The sequence below is a fragment of the Melanaphis sacchari genome, unplaced genomic scaffold (assembly GCF_002803265.2).
Source record: "Melanaphis sacchari strain LSU unplaced genomic scaffold, SCAv2.0 Contig106_pilon_pilon, whole genome shotgun sequence".
In the NCBI taxonomy this organism is placed as follows: Eukaryota; Metazoa; Arthropoda; class Insecta; order Hemiptera; family Aphididae; genus Melanaphis; species Melanaphis sacchari.
Genome location: NW_020270400.1, coordinates 301,058 through 319,972, shown reverse-complemented (window position 1 = coordinate 319,972; position 18,915 = coordinate 301,058). Strand labels below are relative to the sequence as shown.

General features: G+C 25.6%; 1 long non-coding RNA gene across 1 annotated transcript; it reads right to left on the bottom strand.

The window, feature by feature from the left end:
* Positions 1-756: 756 nt before the first annotated feature.
* Positions 757-17,179, bottom strand: LOC112603393. The gene is made up of 3 exons (XR_003115165.1): positions 17,076-17,179; positions 9,163-9,286; positions 757-908 (listed from the first exon to the last, which is right to left on the bottom strand). It is a non-coding gene; the product is annotated as an uncharacterized LOC112603393 (long non-coding RNA).
* Between the last annotated feature and the right edge of the window lie 1,736 nt (positions 17,180-18,915).

Here is an 18,915-nt window from a genome sequence, read left to right as displayed (position 1 = left end):
AATAATTTGATAAAATGTGGGTGAATTAAAATGTTCTACTTCCTTAATCGATGATCTTGTCATCAAAACGGATGTCCATAATTTATTAAAACAATTATTGAATTAATTTTGCTCGTTATTCCTGTCTCACCACAAAATGTAAACTTTGTGAAACGTTTAAAAATGTACCATACGGTTAGAATACGGTGCGATAGCAAATACAATAACTGATGAAATAATTCACCAAGTATCATGTAAAAACTGTAAAAGCTGAAATTTTATTTGGTCATATTTATCATACAATACAATTCACGAATTTTTAAACATATATCGTTTTTTTTCTAAATAAAAATCAAAGTTTCGTATAAAAGTGCTAGTTTTCTACTGTTTTAAATAATTAAATAAAATGTAGGTACCCACTCAAAACAATATCTATTATAATACATCATGTTTAATCATTATACACCTACGTTGAAAAAAATATAGGTTAGGTACCTACTATTTTACTTTTAAAATAATTGTGTTAAATTGTATATAATAGTTAATAAATTAGATTACTAGACTTATTTAAATATTCAAATTTAATGAGCAAATTTTTAAACTTAATTCGATTTCACACTCTGTTATATAAATTTAGAAAATTATTCTACTAATCATTTCAAGGTTTCAAGTACATAATTAAGTCATAGGTTAAATAAAATCATTTTGTATGCTTATTTACTAATAATTTAACATTGTATACATTAATAAATATTATGTTTAAGTACTTACCTATTTTCAAATCATTATATAAGCATTGATAATATTGATATAAATTTATCATAAAATGTGATAGTAGGCGTATGATCTCAGGATGGATCCAAGTGTTGAGTTAATGGTTATAAAAAAAAATCAAAGTTTTTAACACACATATTACAAATTCCACGTACCTAGTTAAACAAAAATAAAATTATCAATTACTATAATTTCTAAATTTACTTTATAAAAAAAAAAGGTATTTTTTTTATTTTTTTTTATAAAAACAGTGACATTCTATTCACTCTTGATCCCATAATGGTGTCAGTTATTCAACTGAAGCGGATTTTGATAATAACTTAATACAATATATTAATATAAATAATATTATATTATAAATAATAATTGGTAAATTCAGTAAGGATGTCTATTTTTATTATATTTTGAATCACACAAGAAAACAAGCATACCTAATCGCTTTCACATTTTACTAAGGTTCTTAAAATTTTAAATATGAACTTCAAATCTGTCAGACTATGTTTCTAACATTTAAAATAATTTTGAAAGTTATTTAAGTATAAACATATCATATACATTATCAACAATATTTACATTGATATAAAATGTGAAACTAATGATTAGTATTGTCGTAAATGTATAATTAATTATAAGTAATTCACTACATATTAGTATAGCTGAGTATGAGTATTATAAAACAAACGAATTGGTACCTGCTAGTTTCAGCATTAATTATTTTTTATATATTAAAGCACACAAATACACAATGTGTAATGATATATTTAATATGTGTTGTGTTATTTTAATATAACGTTGTTTGAAAAGAAAAAAATGCTAAGTTATAGCAAAAACTTATTTCGTCATCTTGATATGCAATCCGATTTGGAAAATATATCTGTCAAAAACAAAACCTCTCGCAATTTATATTAATAAATTATTAGTTATATAAATGACTCTAATGACTGTTTACGGTTAAACAAAACCGAGTTTTTGACATGGGACATACGTATAGATAGTACACACGGTTCATAAATTGTTATTTATAGTTGCTGAGTATTGACTGGGTTAAGGTTAAGAAATCAGTGCAAGTTAGCTTTATTATGTATTATGAATTTCTAATATAATTCAAGTTGTCTTACTACTCTAGTTTATTGTTTTAATTGCTAACACGAATGATGACTTTACCGATGTCGGCTTTCATACTTGGGATTGAGTTGTTGAGTTATCAATAATTGTAATGTATCAAAAATTATTATTTACATACGTAGGTAGGAAGGTAATTTGACTAGCTTTTTATATAATATAATATGTACGATGTACTAATGTATTATATTTTATGTATAACCGAATATCATTATGTTAATTTGATTATTGGATATTATTTTTCTTTTGATCATTGACGTTTGACTATAATTATTCCCCAGCAACTGCGTGCTTACTTTTATTATACTTAAGTATAAAAAGTGAAATATATATATATAATTATAATGTACTTTATTGTCATGTATCATACTAATACTTAAAACGTAAGTACAAACAATTACAATACAATCAGAACTTATGGTGATATAAAAAAAAAAATAAAGAATAATTTATTCAATTTAAAATTAAAATTTATAAGGAAAAATTGTATACAAAACAAAAAAGGAAAATGTATTTTATTTGAAAATCATGAGTTGATTATGTTTAGATATATTGCATGAGATCAAAAAATTATTTTAAACTCTAACCAAAAGAAGCTTTATTAATGAATGCAAGGACAAAACAATAATAACCCAATTAAACATAATAATTAGTCATGATTTACCTTGTACACATTTATAAATATAAATATATATATAATAATTATATATATTGTAAATGAAATTACGTTTCTATAGATACTATATTATGTTATAGTTGAACTGAGTATTATTCACAAAACGAATACAAAACTTAAAATATTTGTTTAAAAATTCGTTAAGTATTAAAATATGCACAATAATTAGCACTAGAATATGGTTCAAGTCACAGCGGTATGTAAAATTATGCTAAACTTTAATTTAGATCGATTGTGTCATGCGGATGTTATCATAATGGTTTATGTAATGGGCCCATTGTTCTGATGAAAGTTGTCTGAAAAAAAATGCATTCCTAGTGTGCTTTCGATAACAAATTAAGCTCACCAAGGGATTACGACATGTATTCCAACGGTGAAAAAAATAAAAACAAGAAATAAAGAGTATATTTAATTCAAGGTCGTTATGTCGAATATATACCTACGTCATGGCATCACGAACCACCGTGGTTTACCGCTACGGAATTCATGAACCTGTATACATAATATGCTTTGCGTTTCCAATTAACGAAAAGACAGAAAATACCGAAACTATAAAAAATATAATAAACCTACCAGCCGTTTACTATCCACCAACAATCGTGGGTTTTAAAGCTCCCTTTTTTCGTAAAAATAATTGAATCGTGAGAGGTGCGAGTATGACAATAATAATAATTATAATTCCCCGAGCCTTGGGTCAAGGCGGGTTACAGTTACATTGCATTACACTAGATTTATTTGATCGGCGACTATAATGGCGATCATGTCTTGTGACCTGTATCGCGTTAATTTGTGCAACATGCATAAAAATGCTGTAGATATGTATAGGTAGTTGCTACTATCGTATCATGATATAGTTGTTATGATATGCATTGTATTTATGTACCTTTCTTATACCTATAATATTATGTTAGGATTTTATATGTATATAGATATAGATAATATAACGCCTTCGGGCGCAATATTTCGCGTCAACGTCTACCTATGTATGTTTTTTTTCTGTACATAATATAATATTATTATTTTATGTGTATATACCTGTGTATATTATAATGGCAATCTCTATGTATAGTTGATACGATAGAAAAAAAAAACCAATATCGATTGTAAATAATTATTTTATGCGTTTATGTGTCCAGTAACTACGTATATTATACACGACAAACATTGAATAATTGCCCAACATTTCGAGCCGACCGGTACTGTACAGTGCGAATAGCTATTATTATTATAATGCCGTCGATTTTTATCTCGTAAAAAGTACATTAATGTTTTCGCGAAAAAATAATTTAAACCGACGTTAATCATGATGTTTAAGCGACCCAACTCTGACCACGCGGTAGATATATTATTTTTACATAACTCCCGGGCGTGTAAAATGAGTGTATGTGACACATGCGGTGCAGTTGATTTATACGAAATGATTAGTTATGTTATAGTACGTACAGGTTCTGCCATGGTGCCACGGTGTACTATTATTCATTGAGAAATTTTAGCCAATTATATTGTGCATATATACCTACAACTAAATGATAAAGAAACCATAAAAACAAACAATATATTATTTGATGAAAAAATAACTATCTCTTTTGAGTTTTGGGCGATTTATGTATTTCTAATTATCGCAGAAAGGTTACAGGAACTTTAGGTATGTATATACAATTCACAAGGTGAAGTCAATATTACTAAAATCGAATTTTATAATGATAAAATACACAAGAATTTGTGCATAAAAACTAAGCTTTTATAACCAAAAAATTCTTCTTGAATTGCTTAAATCATCGAGAATTCAAATATTTAAAAATTATATAATTTTTAAACAAGTATATTAAACAATTCGAAAAAATATTAATATAATAATCCATTATTAAAGGAAAATTTGGAAGTGAAAATTTTTAGTGAATATCCTTCTATATGTATATTTAAATGCAGTTGGAATTAGGGTTGTATTAAATTGGTGCTTAAATTATACAATTGTCAAATACAGACTCAAATTTAGATTTTTGAACTTTATTTGTACAAGCAATTAGTAAATTTACAAATTGAATTACAATCTTTAAATTATAATGGTAATATTGTAGTAATTGGTTAGGTTAGGTTAGGTTAGTTATTAAACCGTTTAAAATTGGTCATATCATATTTTAAGATTTACTCTTATACCTATTATAACAGTAAAGTAAATAGATCACGCTCATTATTATAATAAACTTAAACTGTATTATTCTAAAACCATCTTTTATGTTGATAATAATAATAATATAAGTGTTTTATACAACTAAGTACCTATTGACAATTTAAAGTGAAAATTATAAATAACAAAGAATAAAAATTAACAAAGTGACGCCAACGATTTTTTTATGTCTCGAAACCTTAGAATTTGTATAAAGAAAGAAGTTTAATTTTTATATTACTAGTAAATAATAATCAACTACAGTTAGTATAATATGTATTTAGGTACAAGTGAATATTTATTAGAGATCTAACTGATCTAAGATAATGATAATATTGTAACATAAATACGACATAATAATAATTATGCTTAAATATTTTTTAATAGATTCTTATAATAGCTAATATCATATTGTCATAATAAAATGATTATACCCCAATTTTTTATTTTATCATATAAAAATTTATTATTTTAATATTCATAATAACAACTATATAGGTATGGAATTAATTAATTTTCTTATAGAATTTTACCTACTTAAGTATTTTTTACGTGCTTCACGAATTCACGATGAGTAAATGAAATATCCATTAAAAATAAATGTTACCGATGGTATCAGACATCAGTCGAAATTGTAATTATATAATGTGTACAAATTAATCAAAATAAAAAAGTAAAGCAAGTCAGTACTATTTATAACAAGTTATTCTTTCATTATTATATACAATTACTAACATAATACATTATTGCAACCGTTACGAATGTTACAATATAGCTACATAGCTGGTATCTAGTTATTAAAAATGTACATGTGATTCATCATTCATAATATAGTTCATACCTGTTGCAAATGTCAAATATTATATTATTTGCCTATACAATCCATGTAATACTCGTAACTCTTAGAAACCAATTTTCAAAACGTATATTTATATTAAATATTTAAACAATCGTGTCAATGGTTGACGTAAATACGCTAAAATATTCCCATTTGACGGCTCCGTAGATGAATTTCTTCAGCTTATTGTTTTAGTTTTTCGATAATAATCATAAAGAAACGTAGGATATAGTTTTGTCTACATATCCAGTCGATACACGCGTAACAATCAATTATGTGAAAAGATGCGTATCACTAAGAAATTTCATCAGCCGAGAATTACAATAATAATAATATAAAAGTACGGCATTGAACAAAAAGCGAACTTCTGAATGATTTACGACATAAACGCGTTAAAGACGTTTGTGATTATGTGTTTGATTATTGGCTAAATACAATTAAAATCAAATTGAAATCTTGTGAGCATTGTGTTATACCATAAGATTTTTTATTTTTGTAGGTACGTTATTGTCAAACGGAATTCGTACGCGCAAGTAGGTACTTTCTTGAGTGTCTCTACATACAATAATAAAACCATTATTTTATTTGGGCATATAATATACACTGGGTGATTCATTTTGAAGAACACTCATTATTTTAAAAAACTAATAGCATTCATGAACATTTTTTTTAAATATAATTTCAAGTCGTCACAAAACTACATTTTTGAAAAAGAATTGTATCTTTTTACTATTTAATATTTTTTATCCTTTTTTAATAATATTACTAAGTTTAATGACAACATGCAATTTTAATTTCTTATTCAAAAACATAATAATTTAAAAAAATTCAAATTTTAGATAAGTAGTTTTTTTTTTTTTTTTTTACTAAGAAACTTGGTGAAAACCATTAGTTTCAATAATTACAATAAACAATATAATAAATATAATATAAACAATATAATACTCTACAGATAAGTAGTTAATGTGTTTTTTTTTTAAAAAAAGTATTAAAATACTCGTTCGAAATTTGATTACGTACATCGAAATACTGAATAATATTCTGCTTTGGAAAATGAAATTAAAAATGTGCGTTGTCACTCAAAAAATGAAAAACTATAAAAAATAACTAAAGAAAATTTATTTTTTAAATGTTGTATTGTAATGATGTAGGAAAAATATTTTCAATAACGTTAAGTAACTAAGTGTTAAGAAAATGTATTAATGTTCTATGTCGAATGAATCAGCTGCTATAATATATGTGTAGTGTGTATTATTTTTGCATATGAGATAAATGTTTTACTAGGTAAATAATATTTTACAGCCAAAACAAAATAATAAAATATCATGATTAAAAATAAATCAGGTGGACTTGTATTGATGTAGAATACCAACAACGGATCTACGATGTCGGAAAACATCGTGCAAGCGATTTTATATTTTAATGATTATAAGTTGTAATAAATTAATCATAGTAATATTGCCGTATAAGTAAAGCGATTCAAAGTAACTAACACATTATATTGGTCACTTAGATTTGCGCGAGTCAAATATATTATGTACAATTTAAAGTTCAAAATGAATACATTTAATATTGTATAAAATATATAGACATACTCTCGCGTGTCACCCATCAAACATATAATATCATAAAACGCGCGTCGTGGATAATATATATTAATTTATTTATTATACCTACATGTTGTATTAATGTGTTTTGTAACTTTTGAGACGTTCATAAGGTCAGTGAATCACGATGAATTCCGACTTCGTTGTATTACCAAAATGTCAAACAATAAATAGTATAATATATATTTTATATTACGTCTGTCAATCCACTCGTATACTTATTTTAATAATCGCGCAACGAGTAATATTTACTTGAATAAAAACTTATACTACGAAAGTAAAGAATAATTAATAAGCTTACTTTCATATGGATTTGTTTTCAAATTTACATAAACATTTCAAAAATGTCATTGCTATAAAAAAAGCTTTGAAAATATTATGCAATATATTTGATGTATCATCGACGTATATGCTGAACGCGAATGTAGTTCTTAAATTGTGTTTATAAACATTAACCAATAAGTATGTGAATGTAAATTAAAAAAAAATTCTTCGCGGGTTGTAACGATTCGTTGAATATCATTACTACACAAATGGCCTAGAAGCTATTTAAATTAAGCATGAAATACATAACGTTTAAGAGAGAGGAATAAAAACCATTATTCTCGAACTTTTAAATTCAAATAATATTTGTCTAATAAATTTTTTTTACAAAACAAACTATTTTGAACAACTTTCTAAGAGAAATTTTGTAATAACTAAATGATTACTCAATATGGTGTAAAATATTATGTGATTTAACTCTACATAGATCATTATCATAAATAAGTTACCTACACATTACGGTTTTTATGAATTATGTTATTCTACATAATATTAGTACATAATAAAAAATTATTATCGAACTTAAATTTCGTGTTGATTATTATATTGATCCAAAAAAACCGGTTAAAAACTAAAAAAAATTAATTATGCTTGAAATATTTTTCAATTCAAACGGAAATTGATGTTATAATTTTATCAAGTCGTTAAGCGTGCTCAGTGGCTTTAAAAAAAAAAATATATAGATTGGGTGAGTGGTGGTCAGTTCCTTTGTAAGTATAATACGATACTTAATAAGTGTCAATATTAATTTGGAATATAATTAGTTGTATCATATTATTATTTATTAATTATATCACCTGATGTTAGCCACACCTCATAACCATTTTTACATCTATAGTGATGTGTGGCTCCTTGGAATATTTTTCTTTATCTTCAGAAAGTTTTAAGCCACGCTATACTGAACGTGCCCAATACCAACGATATTAACGAATATTAAATTTATCATAATATATTTAATAAATAATTATTACACTTTTATACATAAGTTAAGTAATTTAAAACAATATTTCTAGAATTTTAGAATAAAATTCTTTTATAAACGTTTTGCTCCACAAAAATGTAATGCGATTATTTATAAAATAAAATTTTAAAAATATCTTTATATCAATATTATCAGTAAAGTATAGATATACATATTAAAGTGCTAGAAAAAATGTATTTTTTTGTACCTTTATTGCATAACATACAATAAAAGTATTTCAAATATTTTTAGAATACCTACACTTTAATGGTACAACAGTATGTTGAAACTTTAAACTACATTTTATCTATCTATTTAATATATAATCAAAATGGTCCTGAATTTGACAGTATCTATAGGCATTAGGACATATAACGATATTAAGTGCTTACACTTTATTACTTCCAAAGTAATATAATTTGAAGGTTCTTAGACCTATAAACTGTATTATTTTTTTGCGTTTATCATAAACGTTGACTATAATTTAATACACATAATAATAATATTTTAATGTCATATTAAAAAAGAAATAAAATGCGTTTAATGGACAATCAAAATATATATCAATAAAAATTAAACTGACCGCACAGTTAGTGAGAAAAAAATTAAATATTATGTCAATAAAACACATTACCTGTACGTATTTTTAGTTGGAACGTGTTTTTTATGTAATTAGTCTGAGAAAAGTAGTTGTGTTTCGTAAATTACACTTACCGTTTTAATGTGTTAGAAGTTGGACTTATTATGTTCGACGTTTATTCGAACGTCATGTAAATATTTAACTTTTCTCTTTTTATAAATATATTATTCACATTATAAACATATCTTTGACTTTTGTCTGGAAAAATAATTAAATGTATTATTATTTCATTTTAATTTATTAAAATATGTAACGTAACGTAGTTTAAAAGTAAAATAATTAGTATGCAATCACTAAACAAAACACGTTAAGACTATTAGGAAGCCTCTAAATGATACAAAAAACATACCACCTAATATTCACACAAATCTGAAATATAAATATATACTTTTGATCTAAATTATAGTTTTATACATTTATTTAAAACAGGTTTTTATTTTCTATTTTTATCACTAATCAATATATATATATATAATACTATGTGAGTAATAAAAACTTGTAGTTTTGACATGAATTATGGTATAATATATAAAAAATGATACCTACAATCAAATATAATACCTATATATAATTGTACTAGGAATTTTTCACCAATATAATTTAGTATATAATTCGAAAATTATGTTGTTATTTTTTATGAAACTTATTTATATACATTTTTAATTAATATTCACTTCAAAAAATGATAACTCTATATTAAAATGATTGCTCATTATTTAAATAAGAACTTGAATATAATTTGTAAGGCGTTTTTTCTAATAAGTATATCATAATTCATAATATGACTAGGTCATAACACCTATTATCGATAATTTCCAATTTGTTTAGAAGGACATTGCTTACATAATTGGTTATACACGGGAATTTGAAAATAAAAGACGGATATATCATAATTTATAACAAATTTATAGTATAATAATTTGACTAAAAATAATTGATGGATTGCAATAAATAAAAATTTGTAAATTTTACATATCTAGTTACTATTCATGTGTAACGGTATTTTAACATAGCTTTTTTATAATTATAAAATTATAAAGAGGTGAGTTAATCAGAAAACGAAAAAAGTCTCAGTAAGAAATTTATTCGGAAAATATTGGGTATACAAATCTTAGGTTTGGAACAGACAAAGAAAAATAATATCAACTGAAAAGTTGGAAAGATTAAATCAGTAACTTTTATCCGTCTATTTTATCGAAAATTTCTTCTTACATTCATATTATATTTGTATATTTAAAATTAAATTTTTAAAATATGTAAAATCAATTCGTTTACCGTGAAAATGAGAATATTTTCGTCTGTAATAATTTCTATAAAAATATTCTTTAGTAACGTCGCCACTACTGGATAAAATATAAATAATATCTATCCAAACTATATTATGTTGTATAAAGTATAAATATTGCTTTAAACGTTTATTTGGAAAACTTGAGAAATATAACTGCGTTTACATGGTAACTTTGCCTATACCTAGTTAAGTGCATACAATTTAATAGTAATTATTAATAAAATTAATAAGTATACATACAGTTATAAGAAAACAAACAAATTATTTTATACATAGATATACGTTTACTAGGACCAACTATGCACGAAAATAAAAATTATCATAATATGTTATGTTTCGTATATGCTTCGGGGAAAAAAATCATTATAATTAAACTCATGATATAGTTTTTATGATACTTATAAGATAATATTATTAAGGCCACACACACGGGCGCGCGCACATACTGTTTACATGTATATATATATATTCATAATATGGGTATTTTAAGCGAATTGCCTTGATGATAACTAATAACTTATAATAATATGTAACGCGAAATTTAAATATACTTTTGAAACTAGTTCAATATTGCTTCACGGTGGTTAATATATTAAACACTCAGCAAAAATATATTTAACATACTTATCGGCCTATCGATCCTACATGACGGATATGTCATTTTTTGTTAATCACACTGCGCACCATATAAAAAAGAGTGTGGTTATTGTAAGCATATTGTGAAAGCTCGCGGTATAAATAATAAAATATATACACAATGCATTGCAATATACGATTTCGAAAAATACCATGAATATCAGTATTAATATTATAAGCTTAGGGTTTTGTATATTTTGCGTCTTCCTCTAATTAAGCGCGACAGCGTTACGAATTCAAATAAAAAAAAATACCAATATAATCTTATAGGTACATGCGTTTACACGAACATCGAAAAACTTCTCCAGTCGGTACAAATCGCTATATAATATAAGATATTATAGACATTACAATAAACATGTACATCGGGTTAATGCGTTATTCAAGTGAATCATTTATTATTATTATTATTATTATTGTTATTATTACGTATTATTACTCGGTTATTAGATACAGAGACACAGTGAACTCTGCTGATTATTGGTTTCTAAATTATAACGTTGCTGATTACGTAGGTATTTGAACTAAAGAGTCACGTGTGATATATAATAGTTATTATAACAGTTTAGAAATCAAACTCAAACGAAATACTATAGGAGAGCTTTACAGATACAATTATCTATGAATACCTATAGATCATATCCGAATATAAAAAACAATTACAATAGGTTGATAAATAAATATCATTAATATAGTTTCAATAAAAAAGAAATATGTAATAAATTATATATGTATGTATTAAAAAAATTCTAACTTTATATTACGATATTAGGTATTCGAGGGCTGTAAATAAACTATATAGAGGGTGATTTACCTAAAATGATGCCTTTTTGTCCGTAAAAGTATTATGTATTTATTGAAATTCAGAATTATGTAATTTTTGATATATTCGAAGACCATAGTTGCAGATACTTAGATTTTTTTTATACTGTTTTAAGTAGTGTCCTTATTTTCCTCTAAACTTCTCTTTTTGTATGTTAAATTGTTAAACTGATGATTTTTTTCGAAAACTTTAATGCATCTAAATCAAAATGTAAATGAATAGTTTTAAGTTGTTAAACTTTATATATATTAAGGATAACATTTTTTAATAATGTTTAAAAATATATTATACATATAAAACAGCTGTAATATTTAGTAGTATACTAATTATTTAGACAGTTTTTACAAGTTATAAAATGTTACTAGGTTATAATTAAACCTTTTGATTTGGATTTATATCTTTAGTTCATATACAATTTAATTATTCAGATATTACTCGTTCAAATTTTGATTAACAATAATTTATACTGTGAAAAGTGGGTTTTATTTATATAAAAAAAAAAACCATTAGTTTCGACACAGGCCAATCTTTAGTTTTAATAAATGCATTATTAAAAGAAAAATGGGCGTAAACAGATTGTATAGATGTATAATTTTTCCTCAAATATGATCGGATTTTTCATTATTATAATTTATACTGATGTATTGGAATTTAATTTGTACTGTAGTCAATTATTTCCTATTCTCGATAATAGTTTTAATTTTTTTTTTAATAATTCAACATTGAAATCAAGGGCGTACAGTAGAATATTTTTGTTTATTTTTTTTGGGGGGAGAGGAAGTTTCAAAAAAACTGCATATTAATAGGTACTTTATTATAATTAAGAAAGTAATATTTCGGGAAGGGGTTCAAGAACCGAATTCCCTCAGCATTTGCCCTTGATATGATTAATCATATATCTATTTACATTGAAATAATAACACGTACTTACATAACCTGCAGTGTTACACCCTAAGAATGAAGTTGCTCATTGCATACGACAAGAAGTGGACTAAACGATTAATTCTGTACAACTCGTGAATTGTGAAATTGCTGGTTCAGTACCTACCACGCATGACCCAATGATTGACAACGAATTTTAGTTTTTGAGTATAATATGCGACGGTTTTAGAATGCTGCATAATTGAAAATTGTTTGTCCACACTGAGGTTATACATATGTATACCTAGATAGTTAATGTTATTTATCTAATTAAAAGTAAACGGTAACACATTATATTTAAGTGAAATGTATCATTGTGTAAATACACATGCATAAACTATAAACCTATCAATTTCACTTATCTTTATGTATACGATTGTTGAAGTTTCCCATATACCGCCTAGGTATTTATTTTACTAGATCGCGACCGGAAACGTATATACCTATATAGACAAAAAGTAACAACAGATGAAAGTAGTTTTTTTAGTGGATTTTATACTCAGCGCAAGCGCATAATGGGAAGACCAGAATAATAATTATTGGTTTCAGTTGTATATGATATAATAATTATGAAAGGTTTACAAGCATTTATACATACTATATGAACGATAATACATGTAATGGAAAACGTGTACCTATACTTATCTAGTGAAAAAAATATCTTTTATTATATTATGGCCACAAATGGAGTCCTCACGAAGTAATCCAGACCTAGTCTAGTACGAGGCGATTAGAATCCTGTCAATCTGCAATATAGTATACCTATATGGCTATATTATTAGTAATTTATAACAATTATAATCATATTGTTGTCCGGTCCAGTTTCTAAAATGCAAATCGTGTGTGCTCAAGGGTACGACAGTTACACACTATAATATCATTCACATAATATATTGTATGGGATAATTAAAAAAGGTATAGACGAACAAATGTTTTCTTCTTTTTTTTTTTAATGGAAACGCAAAAAGCACAATAATAAAACGGTATATTTTTAATTTTGCCGAAATCCACAACATACCTATTAATAATTAATCATTACTATGGAACGATTTACATATACATATTATGTAGGGGCAATCGTGCGCAAAACATCGAACTCGTAAATATAATATTACTATACTCGTAGATTACGCATGTTTAAACATATAATATTATTAAAAACATTGATCATTTAGAGTCTGCCTACGCGCAATAATATAATAATAAATCGTAATCAAAGAATGTTATAGGTTTTTGGGTTATAAAATCTAAAAAACGAAAGCTTAAGCGACCAGCGTTACTAGGAAAGCACTAAAAATTATAATGGATGTATGCCATAATATGACATAAAAAAATCTTAAAAAGTACGTTATTATATAATATACACTAAAACCGGTGAAAATAGGAAGAAAAGTGGTGTTTAAAAAAATATATATTTTTAAGTAATATATAAAATAAATTAAAGTCAATCATTAAGAAATGAAAAAAAATTAAAATCAACTAGAATGAAGACATTGACTAAATTCAAATGCAATGTGGGTATTTTTCTTGTTTATATTCGCATACATTATTTTTCTTCAATTTTAATTCAAAATACACGATTTAATGATAATTATAATAAATAATACCATAACCGAGGAGAGAAAGTGTTAAAAATTTAAAACGTCTAAAATATGCAGTATAAAATGTTATTCTACTATTACTAATTCTACTACTACTAATACTAATACTAATACTTTCGGCCATCAGCTTTAAAAGCCATCAAGACCAATGGCTGTAAAACAAACTTCTTTAGTTTATATCCATCTCTCTCTGTCTAGAACTACTTCGCTAGCATTGCCTATCCCTAGTTTTCTTAGTAACTATTTTATTTTACCAATCCATCTCTGCTTCAGTTTTTCCATCAGCTTTCTATCCTGAAGGGTATAGACGATCCAGTTTAATACAATATTTGTTATTGATTTAGCACCTAATACATAGCTGAGTTGGTTTCCTTTCTAGTGTTATATTTCAGTTATTATGTTCGGTTTTACAAATAATTCTTGTACTTCATGTTATATAATCAATCTCGTATGTTTGAATCCTTTTCATTTTTTTATTATTTTTTTTTTGGTACATAAATCCTTCTAGGGAATTTTCTTTTTATGACACCCAATTTTTTTTAATTTCTCTAAGTTGTGGATCATGCTACACATGCGTATATTTATATTGATCTTGCTCTTGATTTTTAACTCTGTATAATCGTTCTTTTAATTTTTTTCAAAAGAAACTTATTTGACCCCATTTATCTCGAGGGGATATATAAACTATAATATTAATTATTTCCCTATGTGATTCATTTTTTTAATATCTTCGTATAATAATAATTTATGTTACTTAAGTTTGATACCTAAATATTTAAAGTTATTTATTTCTTCAAACACACATTCGTTGACGTGTAGTCCAGCTGCGTCCGTTACGTTTTATGTCTATTCTTGTCGACACTTATTTTTTAATTTCATTCTCGTTGATGATTAGTCCCAGCTGTTTAATAATTCGCATTAAAAATTCTAAAATGTTATTCTCGATACATGAATGTACAACAATTTTTCTATTTTTATCCATATTCTTCTATACAATATATTTAATAACAAACTATGTTATGGAATCTAAGCCCTGTATCAATCAGTTTAGTAACATTAATTATCTCAGGATGCGTTATTTAAATAACAAAAAACTCAATCAGTTTGATATCCGATGCATCCGTACAACACTCGAAATGGGGACAAATACCACGATATCATATCAGTATTTATTACTCTTGTTATTATAATGTCAAGTCACGCGCCGGAATCGGCGTCTGTAGGGCTCGGGAATATATGCAGATGGATGGCGGTAGATAGCGAGCCATGTTCATTGAAATGACGGAGGACAGTGTGAAATTAGTGACATAATCATTTTATTATACAATATGTAGACGTATATCTATAATAGTATACAGGGTGCGTTTTTTTTTATGTAGCGAACTCGACAATATCTTGTCACGAGCTTATTATTACGTGCTATTTGATATATTTTTTCTTTTTTTTAACTTATTTAACTTAACGCGATAAAAAATAAATACCACAATGAAAAATCTACGTACCTATAAACGAAAAAAATTGTTCTCAAATATCGTAGAAAGAAAATAAATACGATACTTGACGAGACATTAATGCTCTAGTCTGTTTGAAATAAAATGTAGGTACCCTGTACACGACATTGTAACCGCAGACATAATATTATTGCACACACCGTACGTATATTACTATCTGCATATTATTTGATATTATAATATGATAGGGGGTCGAAGAGTCACGTCAAATCATGTCTGGAAAATCATCGCACAGCTGAGATCACGGTTGGTATAATATTATTATGTACTATACAGTTGTAATGCTATATAATATATACATACATAAATAGGAATATAGTGTATAATATGCCTTAGTGATTTCATTAGGATAACAAAGCGAAATCGTCGAGACCAAATACGCTAATACCGTGTGTACGCGACAAATATCATATGTACTGTGACGTAGTACCTAGTATAAATAGGTAAGTGTCGTTACATTTTATTATTTTATACATACCTAAATAAAAACAGATCTGTAAATGCGATTTGATATTTCTCGACGCCGTTATGATATTATATAATATACAAGATGATTCATCAAGCATGCTATGATATGCTATATTCCTTTTTTATTAAATTGAAATTATTTTTTAGTCTACCTAAAAGACATTTTATACTCCTTTGTATCTATCTGTCACACTTAAATATTTTATACCATTTAAAAAGTGTCATTTATTTATTTATTTTTTCAAACGAAAGGTACTCTGTATTTAATTGCAAATTGTTAGATATATGATTCTTTCAAAAATTTTAAATTAAAATTTGGACAAATAGTTTCAGAGTTGTTAAACTATGTATATACTAATAATAATATTTCTAAGTTATTTTATGTCTGTATATAAAATAAAATATATTTTAAATTACCACAAAACACTTCTTAAAAATAGTATAAAAAGTGTATTTTTTTGTATTGCTTAAAATGTGATTTTATGTCGATTAAAGTTCGTAAAAATTAAAATTTGAATTAATTTTTTGTTAAAAGGAAAAATTGAGCTGACCATGTCTGGAGAATCACCCTGTATATAATGCATAGACTAACTCTTGAATTACAATATTACACAAACTGGACCACAAACAAAAATCTCTCCATAATAATAATAATGAAGATTAAATTACACAAAAGCCGATGAGTATAATATAATTATGTCTCCGTAGTTTTTTATGTACAATTTACAACTCTACTTACATCACATTTCCTCACTCCAACTAATAGCGTCATATTGAACTTGGACTCGTGGAATGACTTTTTTGCAATCAAATCCGGCAAACATTCACACGTGATAATACATTATATATTTTTTTATAAATATTAATTGCTTACCCCTGAAAATTAGAGTATAAATTACGACCTATGTATTAAATTTTTAAATTATTTCAAGGATTTATGCAGGCATTGACGAGTTTGAAAATAAAATCAAGTTAAAATTTGAACTAATATTATGCGATGCTTTACTATTCAGTAAAATGATCGATATAAAATATATTGTAAGCTATACTTAATGCATACTAAAAACACTTTAAATAATCAAACAAGATATGAATGATTTTTCAATTATTCATCATAGTTACCTAATATAATGCTTTTTCAATGCAGGAGGCATATATTGTAAGTTGTAACCATTGATAATAAATATTAGTATTTATAATTAATGATTGTAACTTAATTTCTTCTTATAAATTAATCTGAATTTTGAACATTTACTAAAAAAAAAAAAAAACCATTAGACCATATTTTGAAAACAAATAATACTATTGGTTAATTTAATTAATAATTTTAAATCTTCAACTTATTCAATTATTAACAAATTTAGTTGACTTAGATTATAGTTTTTAATAATTTTTTATATACTTTAATAAATTAGTTCATAAAAATAATTAACTAAATCAGCCCTTGTATTACTTTTTAATCTTTTTTGATGATGAAAAACGTAATAAATTACATTATAATGGTTGTATAAGTAGAGCTCTCGAATTTGAACGTATAAAATGAGTGGAGTTTTTGGTTCAAAATAAATAACTGATCACAGATAAACGCTGTGTAAAAATTATAAAACATTAAAATATGCTTAACTTAATGAAAATAAAATTTCTTGTGATGTAATAATAAACGCGTGTATTATTAAAAAAATTCACGGATTCACGTGTAGTTGCAACCCATTTAAACAATGTACTATTTTTTACTTTACAATTTCACGAAGATTATTATAATAGCATACAAATTACATAATAATAGTAGGTACTTCACTAATCGTCATATTGATATTATTTTTACTTTTGTTCAATACCAATACCACTATTCTTACAAGTAGCGAACACCTACCTCTCAGTTCTCGATGACATTCCAGCGAGTTCTTCAAGTGTACGATCAAGGACGTGTGTATACGCGAGTATAATTACTATACTATATCATTACTACTATTACTATGCGTATTGTAAGCATTCCTGAGCAGCGACAAAGTTTAAAATTATATGATCGCAATGAATTATTTTGTAGATGGTACCTACCTAAGTATAATATTAGACCTATCTGGTTTGGCTAAGGTTATAGTTAAAGGGTGAGATAAAATATCGATTACTAAATCGTTTCGTGTGAAATCGTGTTTTAATATCCCAATAGTATATCTTTGTTAAGACATAAAATAAAATAAGTATGTTTAAGCGCACTTGCAGTGTTCAAAAAAAATTTTTTATCTATGTTATTTAACCCTAAAAATACAAAATGCATTGAAAGCATACTGATAATTATGAACTGTTATTCATAAAGTGCGAAATAAAATAATTATAAAGGTAGTTAACAAATATATTTATAACTAGAACTATAGACATAATCATAATAGTTGCACAACACTTATAATTAATAATAATTTTTCGACAAAAATAAATCGTCGTGGACTATAAACAATAAATTTTAGTAAAACATAGCTGATATAAGAACTCCGACGTGAGCGTAGGTATAATATAATCACTTTATAAGAGAGTTGCCAAATTTTAAAATCACCAAACCGGAACATCATATTGAAGAACCT